We start from the raw sequence: 19,136 nt of genomic DNA, 5'->3' as shown, positions 1-19,136 counted from the left end.
TCTAGCGGTTTGGCCAATTGGTAGTGGGTGTCTGATTGGCATGTGACATCACAGTCAGGGGAAGGCAATTCGTACACTTTTTATAGGAAAACATACATCAAGCAGATCACAGAGAGAGGCTTTAAAAAGAAAAGTGGCGAGAGAGCTGGGGGATGTCTCTCGGGGGACCTGCTGTTTTTGCTGACTGAGGATCTGGTGAGTGTTTTGCTAGGTTTATCCTGCTGCAGAGGAAGGAGGGTGCACTGAGGGGGCAACAACCATGCTGAGACTGAGGGCACAATGAAACACTTCCTCACTGAGTCTGGTGGTGAGAATATTTCAAGCATTCTTTAGGTGAGCATAAAGTACCAGTGAGGTGTGTGTACCCTTTCACAATTACACATGTAGATATCTATGTTCATGTGTTTTATGCTCTATACAAGGAGCAGACTTCATTTATATAAACGGAAAGCTCAAGTCTCTGCTAAAGTGAATGATACCTTTCAAAGCCATAAGATAGCAGTATTTTGGACTGCAGCGCTAGAAGTGTAATTGCAATCTATTATGGGAGCAAGGGTTTTATAGCAGGGGAGGCAGTTAATGTGAAGTGTGCCCACATCTTTGTTTTGGCCTGAACTGTGTAGTCTGCTATCACTGAAAAAGGAAAAATATTAAATAGCGGTGTGCACTTTCATTTCTTCAGTGCAGAGAATGTCCTAATTAACCCAATGCATTGCACATGTCGTTTTGTATAAGTCATACATCTTATTGCGGGGGTTTAATTTCTTTTTTCTTCTGCTTCAGGTTGTCAAACTACTTTAAAATATGATGCTGTTTATAAGATTTCATTTTTAATTTCTTGTGATTTCAGCAATGTCAAAAATATTGGGATGTGTCTTTCTATGATGCCACCCTGATAACATTGTTGTGATGCCACTTCTTGTGACGTGATTAGAGTGAAATAGTATTATCTCTGTAAACCTGTGATTTTAGTGAAAGGACACCAGTAAGGAGTCACAAAATAATTAAATAAGAAAGCTAAGATAGCTAATAGTGCTGAACCAAACTCAGAATATTTTACATGCTAAATTATTTCTGTCAATTATTTCACAAGATGGTCTTTCCTTTTAAAATGATGTTGTTATCACACCACCCCTCCCCCCTCTACCATTCTCCCCCATGCAGCTAGCAATGCAATGTTGCCCTTCACCACAATATCACAAAAGTCATCCATGAAACATTCCATGCTTTCATATAAAACAATCTCTTCCAGCAGTGTTGTTATGTTTGGCAGACTGCTGGTTGGGTACGGGTGTGTTTGTGTCTTTTACAACATCACCAAAAATTATCAGTGTCCTTTGTTGGAAACTCCATGGTTATCTAGAGTTCACAAAGCTGAGGGATTGACCAGTGACTTGGCCAAAGGGCCCAACCTTGTATTCAGTATTAACTTGATTAATGTGCCCAGGTTGAGTTGGAAACGTAGTACTAGGCCATTGAAAGAGCTAAGTAACTATTTGTACCTGGACATTTGCTATGGAGCTTCCAGATGGATGTCTTTTGTGAGTTGTTAGGCTTTTGACTTCCCTACTTGCGGTGGCATGCATGAGAAGGTTAATCACAAACTATGGTCTTGAGGATCCAAACCCAGTGTTCCATACAGTGAATTCCCTGTCTTCCTCAGTGTGGTCTTGGCCAGCAGGATTCCAGTCATTCGCTGCATGATGCAGTGTTAGGTATTGGAACACTGACATACCCCAGATTCCTGTGCCTAACTCTGCATAATGCAGTGATTTTGATTTAATCGCTGCTGTACATGCATGTGTGGACTGCGTATCCCGTACACATGAGGGGGCATCACTGCCTCAGTAGGAAACATCCAACCGAGCCAGCATCTCTACTGTGCCCGTGAAGGAGGGCGATGGAGGGAGAAGGATTACACTGACCTGCATAACCAGAAAGTAAAGGAGAAGCCAAGGGTCGGGGAGGAATCATGAATCCGAAAATTGGCCATACCGGGAAGGGGGCAGAAGAGGAACTGCCGCCTCTAGGACAGGTAGGCAATCCGACATTCAAGACATGGCAAATATGCCACGGAGGAGCGAAAAACAAACCGTTCAGCAGTGGTGGCTCCAATGAGCACAGGGGAAAACGTCATGCCAGAAGAACTGCGGTCACAGGAACGGACATGTGAGCCGTGCTATAATGCAGCCTGCATGTTGAGTGGAAAAGGAAGACTCGAGGATGCCTTGCAACTGTACAACCACGTTATCAAATTGAAGCCTAGTGATGTGGGATTGCTTGCTGTAATTGCAAACAACACCATCACTTTTAGAGAGACCAACATCTCTGTGATTCATAGACAAAGGTGAAGCTAACTAATGCAGATGGGGTGGATCATAAGCTGTCTAAGAAACATCTCCAGGCTATAGGGGTCAACAAACCTTGCTTGCTATGCATACAAACCAGGCGGATCGGTGCTGCGAACGTTCAGCAGCATTACAGTCCCCGAGTCTAGAGCACCGAATGCCAGCCCTATCCCAGGAGGCCCAGTTGTGCCGGGAGGAGCAGCATACAAAAGCCACAGAACTGCTTCAGGAATTGACTGAGCATCCTCCTCCTATGGCAGTAGAAATCGAGCTTACAATGGGGTGATTAAAGTTTGCTCAAGGAAGGATTCCCAAAGCTTACATAGTCCTACAAGGTATAGAAGAATGTCAGCATAAACCAGGCATAGTGTCAACCCTGGTTATGATGTACAGTCATAAAGAGGACATTGACAGTGCTATTGAAGTGTGTTACACAAGCCATCCTGTGGCATCAGAAACACCAGCCCAACACTCCAACTCATCTGTCTTCAATACGGGAAGCTGTCAACTTCAATCTAAAACATGGAAGGAAGAAAGAAGCAACAAGCGATCTGTAACAACTGTGGAAACAAAACCCAAACAATATACACACCTTGGCACACAACTCGTCTCTGCCTACTCCTTGGTAGACCCTGACAGAGCAAACGTTCTCAATAGACATTTACCCGCGTGAGACTGTATGTCCCTGAAAGTCGAGGTAGATGCTCCTGAAAATACCCCGGGTGCTAAATTCGTCTGAAAGAATGCAGCAAAAGCTGCTGTTGAAAACCAACAAACTGAGCAAGGCCGTCTCTTCTAGGGAAGGGGACACAAGGAAGAAGAAGAAAAAATAGAAAGGAAAACTTCCAAAGAACTAAGACCCAAAAGTGACCCAAGATCCTGAAGCTTCCGATGCGAGAACGCTCGATCTACAGTTGCAGGAAGAACATGCTGATTGTGCAGGAGTGGGGCAGCCCAAAGAGGAAGTGGAAGGTCCACCAACGCACCAAAGACCAAAAAACACCCAAAGCACACGGGCGTGTAATCAACAAAGGATGAGAGGCTAAGACACATTCAAAAGAACGGTCAAGAGGGGAAAGATCAGACTACTGCAACAAAGGAAGGATGACAATTACAAAGAAACACTTGGGACAAAGACGACAAAAAAATGAACACCAGAAGGAGTGACACAAGGGGCACTCCTGATTAAGCAAATAATATGGCGGAATACAAGGCTGACAAAGAGTGAATGAAAGGGAGATCAAGGAACAAGGAGAGAGTAGAGAAGGAAAGGGAAGCCACGAGAGCTGCAATGGTTGTGGGGAAATGGCTGGAGGAGGAAGAGGTCAACTCTGCAAGGTAGCCAAAGTATGCAGCCAGGCGACACAACGGCATGGACAACAAGCAAGGGTGTCGTTGGAGGAAGATCCCCCTCAGGCAGTATTGCTAGCATGGCACACAGATTCCTCGGTGATGTGAGTGAGAGGGAAAAGCAAAAGGAAACAAGACCTAGGCAAACACCACGATGACCCCCAGGACACAGGAGAAGAAAGATGAATCCCTACCAAGATGAGAAGCGGGGGGGTGGCGGGGTTGTGATGCGAAACAAGATTCGACTAACTTAAGGTGATAATCACCTTAAGGAAAGTAAAGGAAGTTAAGGACACAGGGGCTAAGGAGGGAAGTAGAGGAGAGGCTTGTAGAACCCGGGCCACAGAACCTGGAGAGGGAATAATGTGAGGTTCTCTGATGCAGTGGCACCATGTGTCTCTGTTGGTATGCTGAGGAAAATCACAGGAGTAGTGTTCATGAGGGATAGCCTCCTCTGGGGCCACACCAGACACAACACCAACCATTCAGAGTCCAGCAAACACATTTGAGCTTTGGATTGGTGCTCAGAGAAGATACAGGTCATTCGTTTTAGTCTGAGTGTCACACATTCCAATAAGGAAGTGCATTTTGCAAAACAAAATAGTGTCAATAGATGGCAAAACAAGCTATTTTATGAAGGTGATTATTTCAATGCACTTATATTTGAAACCTGTTCACATGCATAACTTTAATTCACATTTATCCCTTTCAATATAGAAAAAAAAAACAGTTGTAATGCGAATATTACCCTTGTCTTACTGAGAAATGTATATTATCAAACCTTAGAATGATCATATAAAGTATTTCTGATAGATGCTTATTTTGTAAATATGGACAGCCTGTGCACTCCTTTCCAACTCTTATGAAATTAAGAGAAAGAAGAAGGGGACAGATGGTGCCAATGATGGCTCCTAGATCCTTCGCATGAAGCCAAAGAGGAACACAAGAATGTCCAGAGATTGTTATATTTAACAGAAATATCTGTGATAAAGCATTGCATATTTGTACATAACTCATTGTGTGTTTGGTGCTCATTTAATTTTTCTCAACACTAACCCAAAACTACAATGCTCTTGAAACAAATCTACCATTCCACCTCTTGTGACCTTTTCAACTATAGTCAATCCATATTTCATTGAGTAAGCAATTGCGGACTTCATAGAAGTTGCCCTTGCGTTGGGCTTGTCTTTACAGGGAATTGTACTTCCTTTCGAAGTCTGACATGGAAACATTGAGAATTTGGGCTACATTTGTGGGATAGCCGAGGCAGGGAGTCACACGGTGGACTAGAGCTGGAGAGTGGCAAAGATCAATACATATGGATCGAGGTTCCATTTTCAGGTGGAACAACACCAGAATAGGTTTCAGGTTGGTCATTGGTGTCCACTGTGGAATGGCTGAAGCCAGATCACCCTCCAGCGTCCAGGCATATATGAGATGGACTGTATGTGCTTGCATGACTTTCTGAACAATAAGAACGCATGCACCCTTCTTTGATAATTGACATCATGGTAGATATAAGAAAACTAGAAATGTTAAAGGTCGGTTACAGCACCTCTTTTCTGTAATGTATGTGTTCATTTGTTTTAGGTAGTGTTTCAAACATAGAAAACTATGCAGAAGGAATAACCAAAAGCTGGTGCCAAGTGCTTTAAGGTAGTGGGGCAGTGGAGTGGCAATGCCACTACCATGTGTTCACCAAGAGGAAGCAGAGACAGGACAGGGGAACTCGACTGCCTAAGAGTGCACTTATTTAGAGTATATACATTAAGGCACTAATGGCTTGATTATATACATTAGTCTATGCTAATGTTTCTGTGGAAAGGGAATGCGATCACAGAGGCAGCATGAAACCAGAGCAGACAGCAAAGGTTCCTACAAGAGCTAGAGGGTACATTGTTGATGCTTTTAAAGCTCTAAATTGGGATTATGTTGTTAACATCAGGCTACCAGAATTCCAGTGGTAGGGAAGATGAAGGAAGCAGGAGAGGAAGTGAGGGGAAGCAAATGGTGGGCAGGGGGAAGATATGTGGTGGAAGACTTGAGATCACACATTTCAAGGAGGGTGTTGAGGGATATACTTTGCTGGGTAATAGGAATCTCACAGAAGACCAGCTGCTTGGATTTAAACAGGTTGTAAACATAGGGGGTGGATTGAGGAGAGATAGCTGAAATGAAATAAGAGAGTGGAGAATCAAGTTAAGAGCACAGAACAAGCTAAATTCAGTTTTATAAATACCAGACCAGAGTTTCATACAGTGACAGATGGCAGAGACCTTTGGAGATGTAAGGCGATGATTGGGGATCACAGAGAAGAAAAAAAACAGATTTGTGTTTGTCTGCAAAAAGCTGGAAGAAAAAGCCAAAGGAGGAGATTAGTATTCCATGTGAGGGGGAGGACAGTGTGATGAAGAGAGAGAGGACTAAGGACCGATCATTGTGGAACTCCGACAGAGCAGGGGCTGAGACACGAGGCAATCATTTTTTTCTGTTTACTTGATCAATTAGGATGTCATTTCAACTAGACATAACTTATATAGTACATGCTTATTGATTTTGGAGGTAATGCCTGGTACAGTGGTGCATTTCCAAGAAGCATTGTTAGTGGTTTTGGAGTACACCAGGTAATGGGGATAACATACAAGGGCATTGACCTGAGACATAGACAGGGGAACAGCCATACAGTCCTTGTGCCAAAGTCCATGTAGGAATACAATAGATCATTTCAATTGTGAGTGCCATCCTGAGAGAGGTGAACAGTGGGGTCAGTAAGGGATAGACAGAGAGGGAAGTAGATGACCCTGCAACAGCTAATAGGTTAGGTTGGACTCACACCTTGAGCAGTTCAACAGATGAACTGTTTTTGCATTGTTGTGGGGACACCTTTCCGATATCAGTGGGCAAATATGAAGAGAATGAGCGAAAAAGGTATCAGGTTCAAATGTGAGGCACAGAGAGGTTGAGGATGGTGGCTGATTGCAGAGAGTGGGAGGGACCATAAAGTGTGATGGAGACGGCAAGTAATTGATTGAGTTGAGGATATGTAGTAGGATTTTGATGCGGGAGGGGTTCTGCATGGAAAGTTTACGAGAATGATGTTGATAAGTGGAGATGGAGAGGGATTTTGGTAGATTGTAAAGGGTGCATGCAGTGAAAGTGAGGATGTTGTTTATAGAGGAAAAGGAATACAAGGGATACCATGAAGTCGACTCCAGCAGTAGTCTAGATGTATGAGTACTAAGGTGGTGCTAAGAGTATTGGCAGTGTTTTGCTAATGTTCTTAATATTGAGGATTTGATTCTGGCCACAGTGACCATGGTTGTGAGCATTGGTGGTGTAGTAAGAAGGTCATGGGGGAAGGAGAGCTGAGATGGACATGTGGGGTTGACATTGGAAATTGGGAGATTGATGACTTCTTCTTAGAGGTGTTTAACATCAGGCAGAGTAGAGCCAACCAGTGTTAAATGGTTGTGATCTAGCCATGATTATAAAGGATGGTAAGTGTGAAGGAGGAGAAAAGAGAAGACGATCTGAGTGGCATTGGAAAAGAGCCAATAATGAAATCAGAGGATCAGATTAGTTTAACGAGGTGTGAGGTATACAGGGTAAAAAGGAGTGATCCAAGCCCTGGCTCCTGGGATGCCCACCAGGAAGTGTGTGGGAAACGAGGAACTATAATTCTATGAATTGAAGAAGGAGTGTTTGGAGAGCTTGGAGGTGAACCAGTCAAGTACTGTGTTTTTAAAACCAAGGGAGGAGAGGCTTAGCCAAAAGGAGGGGTGATCAACTATGTTGAAAGCAGTACAAAGATCAAGTAGGATGAGGATTAGGAGGGTTTGGAGGGGTGAGCAGTGGCCCAGAAATTGAAGATGTCAGTGAGAGCAGTTTCCTTGTAGTGCTTACTCCAAATTCCAATTATATTTGAGGGGATCAGAAGGAATGATCCTTAAGGTAGTTGACAATGCAATTGAAGACAACACTTTCGAGGATTTTTGAAAGGTGGGGTATGATTACAAGGAACATGCCTCTGGTGAGGGGTATATGTAATAGGGAGGTGACCTGAGAGGAAAGTATGGGTCTAAGTGCTTTACTTATTTGCATTGCACAGGGGTCAATGGGAAAACTGGATTTGAAAACTGAGTGAAGGGTGGGTAAGAGTTCAGTGAAACAGGTGGGATAGATTAGGGACAGAGATGAGATGGCAGGGGAAGTAGGACAAGGTGAGAACGATGAAGAGGTTGGAAGAGATTGGAGGGTGTGTAGGGTGTCCCGTTTCTTGTAATCTTTCCACCAATCCCGCAGCTCTCTTACCTCCCACAATGGACACACATGGTCTCATTACATGTTTGGTGGTGTTAGTTCCATGTTTTTGGGTGGCAACAGAATTAACACCCTTTTCCATGCACCATCAATGTATAAGTTTTGGTGGATGTACCACCATCTGAATTACCCTTTGAAAATGTGGCAGATTCACCTCCAGTTTGTTGCTGCATGAAAATCCTCTACTTTACCTCCAAATATTGACAGATTTACCACCTAATTACCACCAAATTCGTAATGAGGACCACAGTATGGGAGAGTTAGGGCTCAGCATAATGAACTTCATTGCCTGGCCTTCTTTGCATGACTAGGTAATTGTCCCCAGCCTTAAACTTGCATAAGAGTAGGATATTAGCTGTCACATTGGTCAAGGAGCTGCCAAAGTCTGCTGACTCCCATCTCTTTCAACGCAAAGAACAACACCCAAAAGGCATTTCTTTTCTTTATTGAATGGCTAATGAATGGCTAGCAATGTCTCTCTCCATAACCCCACCAAACGTTTCACCAGCATGCAAATGGCGTTCATATTACCCTTCAAACATCTACTGACATGGCATGTAGTCAGATTTCTTTTATTTATTTATTTAGTCTTGTTTACCAAATGACCTGCTATATAGCATTTCGTTAATTATGTATTTATTTTTTTAGCTTAAGTCTGAGGGTTCTTTGTTTTTTTTAAAGACATTTTCTAATATGTTAATCTATGATAAGTGCATCTGGCTGTTCTTTAAATTAAGCATTTTACACCATCACTGTTGTCAATTTGCTCCTTGGAGGTTGGAGGCTATTATGATTCTGAATGGGTATTCGGAGCCTGGAAGGTGAAGAAAGAGAGTCACTGGGGTGAATGGACAAATTAATCTCCCCGAGTAATCACCTCATGTTTATTGGGATTCATTGCATCTGGATTCAAACACTCAGTCCCCAAGGTCTCTCCGTTAGTGAATGGGCGCCAGATGCTGCCTTTGTCGCATTACATGGAGGACTCAGAGGAGACCCGGCATCCCATTCATTAATGTGAAATTGATTGCGCACTATGCATATGCAGGCAAGTGGTTCCCAGGGATATTGCGCAGTTGGAGGTGTTACGCAGAATAGTGGCAGGCCTTCAGTAACACATAGATATGATATGATATGATATGATATGGTATTTGTAACGCGCCTATACACAAGTGTTTCAAGGCGCGACGAGGTGGGGGGGGGAAACAAGGGAAAGACAGACAAACGATCCTACTAGGCCAGGTGTCATTCAGATCGCGCAAGTGCCGAGGTAAGGGGAAAAAGGAGAAAGTGCAAGGGGAGGAGGTGGGGGGGAAAGTGCAGTACAAGGTAAGTAGCGTAAAATAAATAATGAATAAAAAGGGCCAGCTGGTGGCAAGTGCGAGGTAAGTGCATAGCAAGTGCTGGGAAGGGGGCTGTAGGGATACAGTGACAGTCCCACGGTGCAGGGGGGGGCCAAGGGAGGCAGTGCAGGTGGAGAGTGGCTGGGCCCTGGACCGAGGTCGCTGAGAGTGGCCCAGATGCAGGTTAAGTGCAGAATTCAGTGGGGAGTTAAGCAGGTTTAGCAGGGGAGAGGGAGAGAGAAGGCAGAAGCGAAGAGGAAGGTTTTGAGGTGCTTCCGGAACCGGAGATGGTTCTCCTCAAGTTTCAGGGAGGCAGGAAGGCTGTTCCAGAGGGAGGCCCCTGCTGCGGAGAGAGATCTACCCCCAGCTCGTTGCTTCGAGAAGCGGCTGACCATGAGGGAGTTGGAGACGGATGAGCGAAGTGCTCGTGAAGGAAGATATTTAGGAAGAGAGAGTTGAAGGTATTTAGGCCCCAGGCCCCAGAAGGCCTTGTGGACAATGCAGAGGGTTTTGAACTTAATCCTCGCAGCCACTGGGAGCCAGTGAAGAGATTTCAGTCCAGGAGAGATACGGTCCCTGGGCTTGAGGCCAAGGACAAGTCTCGCAGTTCTGTTCTGGATAAGTTGCAGAGGGCGGAGAGTGGAGGCAGGCAGATTTAGATAGAGGCTGTTACAGTAGTCCAGCCTTGAGAGAACCAGGGCTCGGGAGACAGTGAGCTTCTGGGGGAAGGAGAGGAAGGGAAGAATACCTCTGAGGGGGTGCAGTTGGTAGTGAGACTTCTTAGAGACGTCAGATATATGAGGAGAGAAGGAGAGTGTGGAGTCGAAGATGACCCCGAGGTTTTTAGCCTTGCAGGTAGGGGCAGGAGGGGGGCCAAGGGAGGCCGGCCAGAGAGCTGAAGGGAAGGAGGGAGTGGGTGTGCCGATGAGTAGAATCTCAGTCTTACTGGCGTTAAGGCAGAGGTCATTGGCGGCACACCATTCCTTGATAGCAGACAGACAGTCGGAGATGAGGGAAGGAGAGGAGGAGGCCGAGGGTAGCCTGAAAATGAGCTGGGTATCGTCCGCATAGCACTGGAAGTAGGGGCAGAGAGCGGCGATGCGGTGGGCAAGGAGTGCCGGATTGCTCTGTGACAGTCATAAGAAGACAGGGGGCGTAATTCACAGAAGCATTTTATAATGGCAAAAGCCCATTGAAAAACACGGTGTGAATGACGCCTTATTGGTGTGTCCTGAGGTGCGTCAGATCCTCCTGTATCCACATTTAACATCAATGTGGAGCAAAGACACCGTTTTCATCCTTTTGTGTCCCCAGGGTGGGTGAAAACACCAGATTTTCATTTTGATCGCGAGAGTCCATTGACAAACATGGGTGTGTAAGGTGCTTGATGGGTGGGTGAGCTAATTGAATGGCGGATAACACCTGCCAAAAGTGTGTGAGTTCAAAGGTATGGCAAAGGACGTGCAACCAGGACCAGGTGCCTGTAGCCCACTCAGTGTCAATGCTCTACATTTTCAGCGGGGGAGTGCTGTCCACAAACGGCTTCTTAACGACCTGCTTGAAGGACACAGGTGATCGCGCTCCTGCTTTAGTTATGTGAGTTCCAACTCAAGTTTATTATGGTGTATATCAAGTAAAAGGAATCTAAAATTAACAGATGCATTTATTCCTATTTTTTTTATTTTTTATTTTACAACAAAAAATCCCTATTCTTGCCCAGGACACTAAGCACTAAAAAAAACAACTACTGGATGAAAACCTTCAAATACTATAGACAACACTCTTGCACAATGTTTCTGGTTTGGGCCATACAGAGAGACAGGACCAGTTTATATTGAACGAGACAGAAAATGGATTGCAACTTACATCAAACCTATTGAAAAAAGTCAAACAAACACTTTGGGTCTCAATAGGGGATCGGCAGTAAAACCCGCTGGTAGTTGGCAACTCTGTAACACTGTTTCTGCCGCCTGGCATCACAGTCCCACCGGGACATCATGGCAGGTGGCGGAACAGTAAATCCCCATTCCATGGGGTCACTCAAGCATGGCACTTTTGATAACGGTGCCGGTGCTTCAGTGAAAACACTGCTGGTAGAGGCCCGAACTCCGGGCAGGTCAGTTTGGCGGTCCGAAAAGGGTGCAGTACGTTGCTTCTGGCACCCTTGTTTCCGGTCCGCTAAACATGTAATGAGGCCCTTTGTCTATTTTATTTTGTTTTTAAAAGTTGACAGTGTGAAAGTGAACTACTTTTTGCATTGCAGCATGTTTGTGGTGACACATAATCTCCTATGGTGTCATTTCATATTATGTGGAGCAGTAAATCAAGACATACAATCAAAGTCGAACGCATTTGCTTCATACTTTTTCCGCTACGGGCCATTTTCAATCCCTATGATGGCAGAGTAGAGGCACAAAGTGCAATGATTGCTTCTGCCACGCTTTTCTATCCCTCTTTAAAGAGCACTTTGTTTTACGCCTGCATGCGATATTCTAGCAGGTTTAAAACAAATGGATTCACATGGAATCTACCTCCATTTAGCAGGAAGTAAAAACTAGCGGATTCAGTAGCAATACATCGAAAATGCTGTCTGCAATGTGTAATTTGCTGGTGTCATTTTCATTTTGTTTTTTTTAAAGAATCATAAAATCAAAGAATAAAGGTGATTTTGTGTTGTTGTTGTTTCCCCTTTACTGTTACACTCTATTTTGCAACCTTTAAAATTGCATGCAGGGCGTCCAACAGTACATAAGTGCTAATGTTTGTGATTCCTTAAATGGGGCATAAGGAACAGCATGCAGTTTTATAACACTTCTTGCCACACGTGAAGCTGTATGCAGAGTCTTTTATTACAAGATCCATTGTGCTTGGACGTATTGCAAGGTAATTGCCCTAAGATGTTGGACATTTGGGGAATTCCTTTGGGGGTCATTTTTTATAAGGCAGAACTGTTAATCAAGGCATAAACGCAAAACATATTGCAGGTAACCCCTGATTTACTGCTTCTGCCCAATTTCAATTTCTTTACAGACAATCGGCATTAAGCAGAATTAACAATTCCGTCCTGCTTTCCTTCTCCTTCTTCAAGGTACAATTATTTGACACCAGCATGAGATTGTATATGCATTTCTTTTATTATTAATGTATTTAGTTTTAGTTATTTTCAAACTTTACACGTAAAATATGTTCAATACATATTCAAATTAATCAATGCCTATAAATAAATGTTTTACAATTCCAATATAAATACAAATATACCAAAAATATACATACAAAAAGGAGATTTTCATCAGGTGCAAACGAATGGATTCTTATGGAATCACCTCCATTTAGCACCTGCTAAAAGCAAGTGGATTCCCCAGGAATCCATTGGTAAAAGCCATTTGCAAAGCACATATTTCATGCATCATTTACATTTCTGAAAAAACAGGGATTAAAATTAAAATGCAAAGAGAGTTTTTTCCTTTTTTTTTCCCCTTTCCTTTTACACTTCGGTCTGCGGTTCCCTGCATGATCGTTGCACTTCTTGTAAAATGGCCCCAGTAGTGTTTTCAGTCATTTGGTAACTTTTCATGCATGTGTCCCTATGGAATTCAAATATGCCAAGAGTTTGAGATGAAGCTCCTACCCGGCCATAGCTCTATACATTTTAGGGCAAGCAGTTTCAAAATTTGGAAGAGAGGAAGTTCTGCATCTACAAACCCGCAGGTCTCTTCGCTCGCAAGCTTTGAAGATCATTCAGCCCCACCAGGGCCAGACTTGCTCAGGTGGGTGGTCGTACCTTTTAGGTGACGGCAGCGAACGCCTGGAACCTTCTTCCTCTCACTTTGCGTACTATTGAGGACATCTGCCTTTCCGTCAGCTTTAAAAACCTTTCTCTTCTAGTTCTTCGGTACCCAGGTTGGCCTTACCTTTGTAGCTTCAGCGCCATGATGCCTTGGGCTTATGTTGCGCTTTATACGTTCCGATAAGATAAGGAGGTCCGCTTAATAACAATACTGCCTCATTCTCTCTTAAAAGGCACAGTGGAGACAAGACTCAAGTGAGCATACTCTGTGCCACCCTTCATTAAATAATTAATTTTACTTTGCTTAAATAGGCTCTGGGGAAAGGCAGTGCCAACGCAGTGGTTCACAGCGCTACATGACTAGAGGTTCAGCATAAAGACCCAAGTGGCATGCCGTGTCAGCAGATCTGGCATTGCCACCTTTCAAAAGACAATCTATAAGAACAATTTGGAGAAGGTGATGCAGGAAAGGCATCCCTGAACATCTCTATGTTGAATCCCTTCCCATTGAACATGCAACAGCTTTAAACCTTTCAAGTTAGGATCCTGCATATTCGAAGGGTACTAGTGCTAAACTGTTGTGGGTCTGCCCTCTGTTAGACCCTTGAAAAGCTGTCCCTTTTTTATTGGTGTGCTTCTTTGAAGCGTGGTTCCCAGTAGTCCCCCTGCTCGGTGTTGTGTTGGCTGGTGAGGTGTTACACAACCTCCAAGGGGATTAAAAAAGTGAAAAAGTTTTTATGCATATTGATCTGCTGGCTGAGAAGAGACAGGCAGTCACGCTACATAGCTTGTCCATAGCTAGCCTGAGATCACACGATTGACATGAATATGATACACATCTGATATGGCTTTTTTAATTGTTTGAAACTTCAGTCACCACACCAGAATCCAGGAAAGGCCGAGATTGCCCTGCCACCAGATTGATATTTCATCTTAATTATTAAGGTTCTGGATCTGAGGGGCAGAGATACATACAACTTCTTTCTGCTGTGACTTTGCTGTCACAGCTAATGTATAAAAGGGATTACATGTCCTTTCAAACTGCTCTGTGCCACTGAAGAATGGGGGCTGCAGATCAGGAGCAAAGGCATCTGGAACCTTACCAGATGACAATACTTCACGCAGTATTTTACCCATGCACTATTAAATAAATAAACATGTCCAAGTCTAGACACATTTCCAGATGCTTTACCATCAAATCTGGTGCAGTGCATTCATCTAGAGGATTGGGTTGTTTTGACAATTAATGCTATTCTAGTTCATGTTATCACTCAGCAGAACATCTGACTTAGTCCCATTTTGACAGATATGGTTTTCATTATTCCAAATGTTCATCTGATTGAGGAACTGTGATGTGTTCGTAAAGTTGAATGGTCATTGGGTGTAACCTGACCTGAAATTTAAGGTTGTCCGCATACTTCTGGAACTGTTAGGCCAAGCGCATATTATCCAACTGTTCATGCATGCAATGAATGGCAAATATAACTTACTAGTGATCCTTGAATAATCTCACACTGCCTGAACTATCTGGTCTTTACAAATGGTAGCATGATGCCAATCCATTTGCATATGCATTTGCCTTGACGACATTGTCAAGTTTAAAGATATGTAGACAATTCTAAACGTGTTTCACAGACAAAGGGGCATCCTGTGATGCATGTTACTCCATTGTGCACCTCATCATTTACAACTGCTAACATTACACATTGTTAAGGCCTGCAAGATCCAGAGCATTCCTTTTAGAAACATCTCTACTTGCTTGTATCCTTCCTTCATGCAGTCTTTGTTAAAATCAGCTTTTCATAGCTTGCAAGGTAGTGTGTTTTAAAGTCTAAACATACTCTAATGTGTGAGGTCTTTTCAGCAGTGTTTTCAGAAATGTGTGACAGACTCAGAGAGTAGCATACCCAAAACTAACACACTCAAGTGTGTAATTGTCTCAAATGAGCAAGTCATGCACACAGTTTACTAAACTTTAGCTTTAATTTGAGGATACACCTATTGCTCACCCCACCCTGGGATAAGGGACCCCACAAATAAGACTCAGAGCAAATAAGTGAAGTCATCCATTTATTCAATGTAATCATTCACGAAGGGCATGACTTCCTGAACATTCAAAAGACTGTGCAAGAGTGAGCTAAGCATTCAAAGTTCATAACAGCTTATATACACTTTGGTTAACATTGCATTCGATAGCTGAAACGTAGTCAAGACAAAAATCTGCAGTCATTTGCAGATGGTTGCATGCCCTGTATCATGTGTCTTCTTTCGTGCAAAGGATTTCTTGCAAACTCATTCCTGTAGCTTAACAGTTATCACACAGTTTGGGGAAATTGCTTGTGTGGTTGCATAACTAATGCATATCTTCTGCTACAGACATGCACCCACCCTTGCTAGGCTCTTCTTCTTGGAGTACCAAGGGTCTTAGTCACAAGCTATCAGCCCTTCCTCCGAAAGTGTCAAAGGTTTCCGAGAAGGCTTTATCTTGCTGAAAACTGAGCACCAACTGAAGCGACATGCCCAGCCCTCCTAATCAGAATCCACAATTTCCCAAATTCTACTGAGAATGTTTCTGCAAAAGGGGACTTTGTGTAGTTTGGCTTGAGCTTCAGTTCACATTTTAATATTTTTTCATTGTACGTGTGTGTGGAATGGTTTGCAGCATTAAGTCCCTGTGCTCATTTCTTCCATTTGGTGAGGCTTTATATATCCTATTGTCTTAATGATTGACTTGCGCATGGATCATCCTCCACTAACAATCTGCAAGGAGCAATTACATGGATCATCTTATATTTAAGTATAGGGAGTAAAAGAAACACTTGCTCCTTACATTTGTTATCTTAGTTATAAAGGAAAAACATTTTAAAACAAAACACAAAGACATATGCATCCTTCTCAAAATTGTCCAAGTAGTTCAAACATCCATAAAAACACAGCCACACATGATGTTTCATCCATTCTGCTGTGCTTTTCCATGCCACAGAAATAAAAACAACATATGCTTTAGCTATAAACATGGACATTTGCATCTCTGAGTGTGCAATCATACTCTGAATGCTTGTGATTGCATAATGCTACATATTGGCATCTCACTCTTGTTATGCCGGGGATTGTAATGATAACAGAGCTTGGGATACCATACTCACCCCAAAATTGTGTATGTATGGGAATATCTGTCTTTGCTGCCTGGTGCAGTCATTTTTGGCAACATGGATCTATATGACTCATGGATGTAAGAGTGTCATGAATTAGACCTGCTGGGGTGGTGAAGTGAGTTACCTAAAGAGGGGGGCGGTACCTGTACATCCTCCCAACCTCAGGCTTGCCTCAATGTGTTGATTTTATATTGATATGGGAGTGTATGAATGATTCCCATATTGTGTTGTTTAACAGGGTGTTCGGGTCAACTCCATATAGTTATGCCACCGTGTAAATCTAGAGAGTGTGTTTGGGAGGCAGCCTTGACAGGAGTTCAGGGCATGTAGGCCACCCCAAATTCCATATATTCCAGGTTTTATCAAGTGATCATGTGACCCGCTGTGTGAGTTTTTTTTTTTTTTTTGTTAGTTGCATTCAGGCAACGGACTTGGGTACCTAAAGGAACTTTTTGCTTATACCTGCAGAAACTAAAAAGATTAATACAGCCTGGTGGCCCCTGGTAGTCCATAGTTATATCATGTGGTGGGTGGGTATATGTTGGCTCTCCCGCTGCAGAATTGTCATTGTGTGTTTCTGTGAATTGTCAACATAGCATCAACTTCAGTAGTTGTGGATTGCATCAAAGATGAGAGCGGGAGGGGGGAAGATTGAAAATACGTGTGTGCTAATTGGGTGATACTCCGTTCAGGGAACTGCCCCAAAACCAAGTTTGAACAATAATTAAATCCAGGAATTTTGATGGATGAGATTTTAAGGTTCCTTCTGCTATGCAATCTCACCCCGAAATCTGGAATATGAAACAGACTATTTGGTTTGTAATGATTTCTTTGAATTTAAAAACATTAGACATTCTTTTCTTCTGATCACCATTCACAATGGGTAGTCACCTAGATACTGCAAATTAATCTGGATGGTCATGACAAAGAGTGTATCATTATAATGCAACAGCCATTCGTTTGTCTCCCTAAAAATATAAATAAATCAAGGAATACAGACAGAACACCACTTTTTACAAACAGATATCCATCCATAAATTATGATGTGTACATATATATTCTTGTATTCTCTTCACTTTAATGAGAAACTGAACATTACTGAAGTACCTGTATGTGAATATGGATAGGTGACTAAAAGAACGTATGGACTGAGCTTGGTTCTAAATTAAAGGGGCAGTGAGAACAGGGAATATAAATAGGTCACTGGTCTTCTGATTCTATTTCCAAAACAAAACCCTACCCCCAATGTTCTAAATTCTAGAAAAAGAAAGTTTAATTCGAGACAGCAATTGACTATGATTTTTACAGGGCATATATATTGTTTTAATCCTTTGTTTCATCTGTGGCTCTCAATGCATACAAATGCCAGAGATTCCTTGGAATCCTTGTTTTTTAAACAAGCAGGTGTAATTGAATGATGTATTTGGCCTGGAGATGGAAGTTCACTTGTTAACTAATATTTAATTCCTAGAGGATATTAACATGCACCTACACACTTAAAAGGGACATTGGTTCCCTTGCTTTCTCAACCAATGAGTGGAAATATTTGGACAAGAGTCTGCTTGAGGGATAACTATTTATTGACCCTCTGTGGGGTGCTGTTCCCATTGTGTCCTAAATGAAGTGGCAAACAACTGAACACCAGGTCTGCATAGTCCCCTTATTAGCCCTGGGCTCTGGGTATTATGGTATCCCAATCTCTGCTACCATTTTGGATCTGTGGGTGAATCTTCCTGTACTCAGGAATGCCTTGTTTATCTGTCAGCTCGTTTGACATTCATGTCCGCCTTTGAATTGACTATGTTGTAGAACTGCAATTGTAAACTAATCGCCTCCCTTGGCCTTCAGGTTATGACTTTATGTAACTAGCATACTCCTTCTACATCAGACTACTCTGACACTGCAATTTTATTTTGGATGACAACTCTGATTGTCTTGATATTGTTAATGCAAACACCATGGTCCTCCACAGAATTCCCATTTGGTCTAAAGGTTTGAAGTGTCATTCCAGCGGGAAGCACATTTATCTTCAGTTTCACCCCCACGCTTGGGAATTAGTGTTTCTTTCTTTTTTAAATATGTATATCTTAAATGAATTAATTGTTTTCATGTCAGAGTTTATATGCCTACTAATCGGACTTTCTGATTTAATATATGTGTAATGATCAGACATAAACTATTTTCTTCTTTACTGTCGAATTCATTGGAGTAGGACAGGATGCGAACATGTGCTTTCCTTCCCCTTTGTGCGCCATAAAATGAAATGATAACATTTATCAGTTCTTTGTTTAATACAAATTGAACAATGTCAGGAAAGTGGAAAGTGGGGAAAGTGATGGTTAGGAAAGGAAGAAGTAGAGCTGAACAAAAATGTATGGATAGAAGAATGGCACAGAAGGAGAAGAATGAAAGAAGAAGATATAGAAGTTGAAGGGGAAGGGAAGAGAAGAGGGAAAGGTGTAAAGGATGGGGATTGAAGAGGCCAGGCTAAGGAAGAGCATAATATGAAGAGTGGAAAAGAAGACATAAATATGAATAGACGGGGGGATGAGTGGGATGGAGGAGAGTGGGGAGGAAAACACATTGATGAAAATGTGTGAGACAGAGAAGAAGAAGGAGAGTTTTGGGAGGAACACAACAATAGAAAAGAAGGTTGGAGAGTGTGGAGAGATGAAGGAAGAAAGAAAAAAAGGGAAATGGTGGCAAAGTTTGGAGAGTGATGTGTCTTGTTGAGTGTGGGTGGGAGCGGCAGTAGATTGGGTGAGGGGAGGGATGAAGAAATAAGAGCAATGTTAGAGTAAGTAGGGAGCAGAATGAAGTGTAGATGGGAGAG

The 19,136-nt window shown here is 42.8% G+C and overlaps 1 protein-coding gene and 1 pseudogene across 19 annotated transcripts in view; both read left to right on the top strand.

Annotated features, from left to right (window-relative positions):
* PTPRT (protein tyrosine phosphatase receptor type T) overlaps positions 1-19,136 on the top strand; it is a 2,174,878-nt gene that overhangs the window by 886,805 nt on the left and 1,268,937 nt on the right. The gene's annotated exons all lie outside the window — the stretch shown is intronic.
* LOC138581461 (signal recognition particle subunit SRP72 pseudogene) lies at positions 2,136-3,386 on the top strand (annotated as a pseudogene).

This window comes from Ambystoma mexicanum, chromosome 3p (genome assembly GCF_040938575.1).
Source record: "Ambystoma mexicanum isolate Mex_15411 chromosome 3p, UKY_AmexF1_1, whole genome shotgun sequence".
Taxonomy (NCBI): domain Eukaryota; kingdom Metazoa; phylum Chordata; class Amphibia; order Caudata; family Ambystomatidae; genus Ambystoma; species Ambystoma mexicanum.
This window is presented reverse-complemented; position numbering and strand designations above follow the sequence as displayed.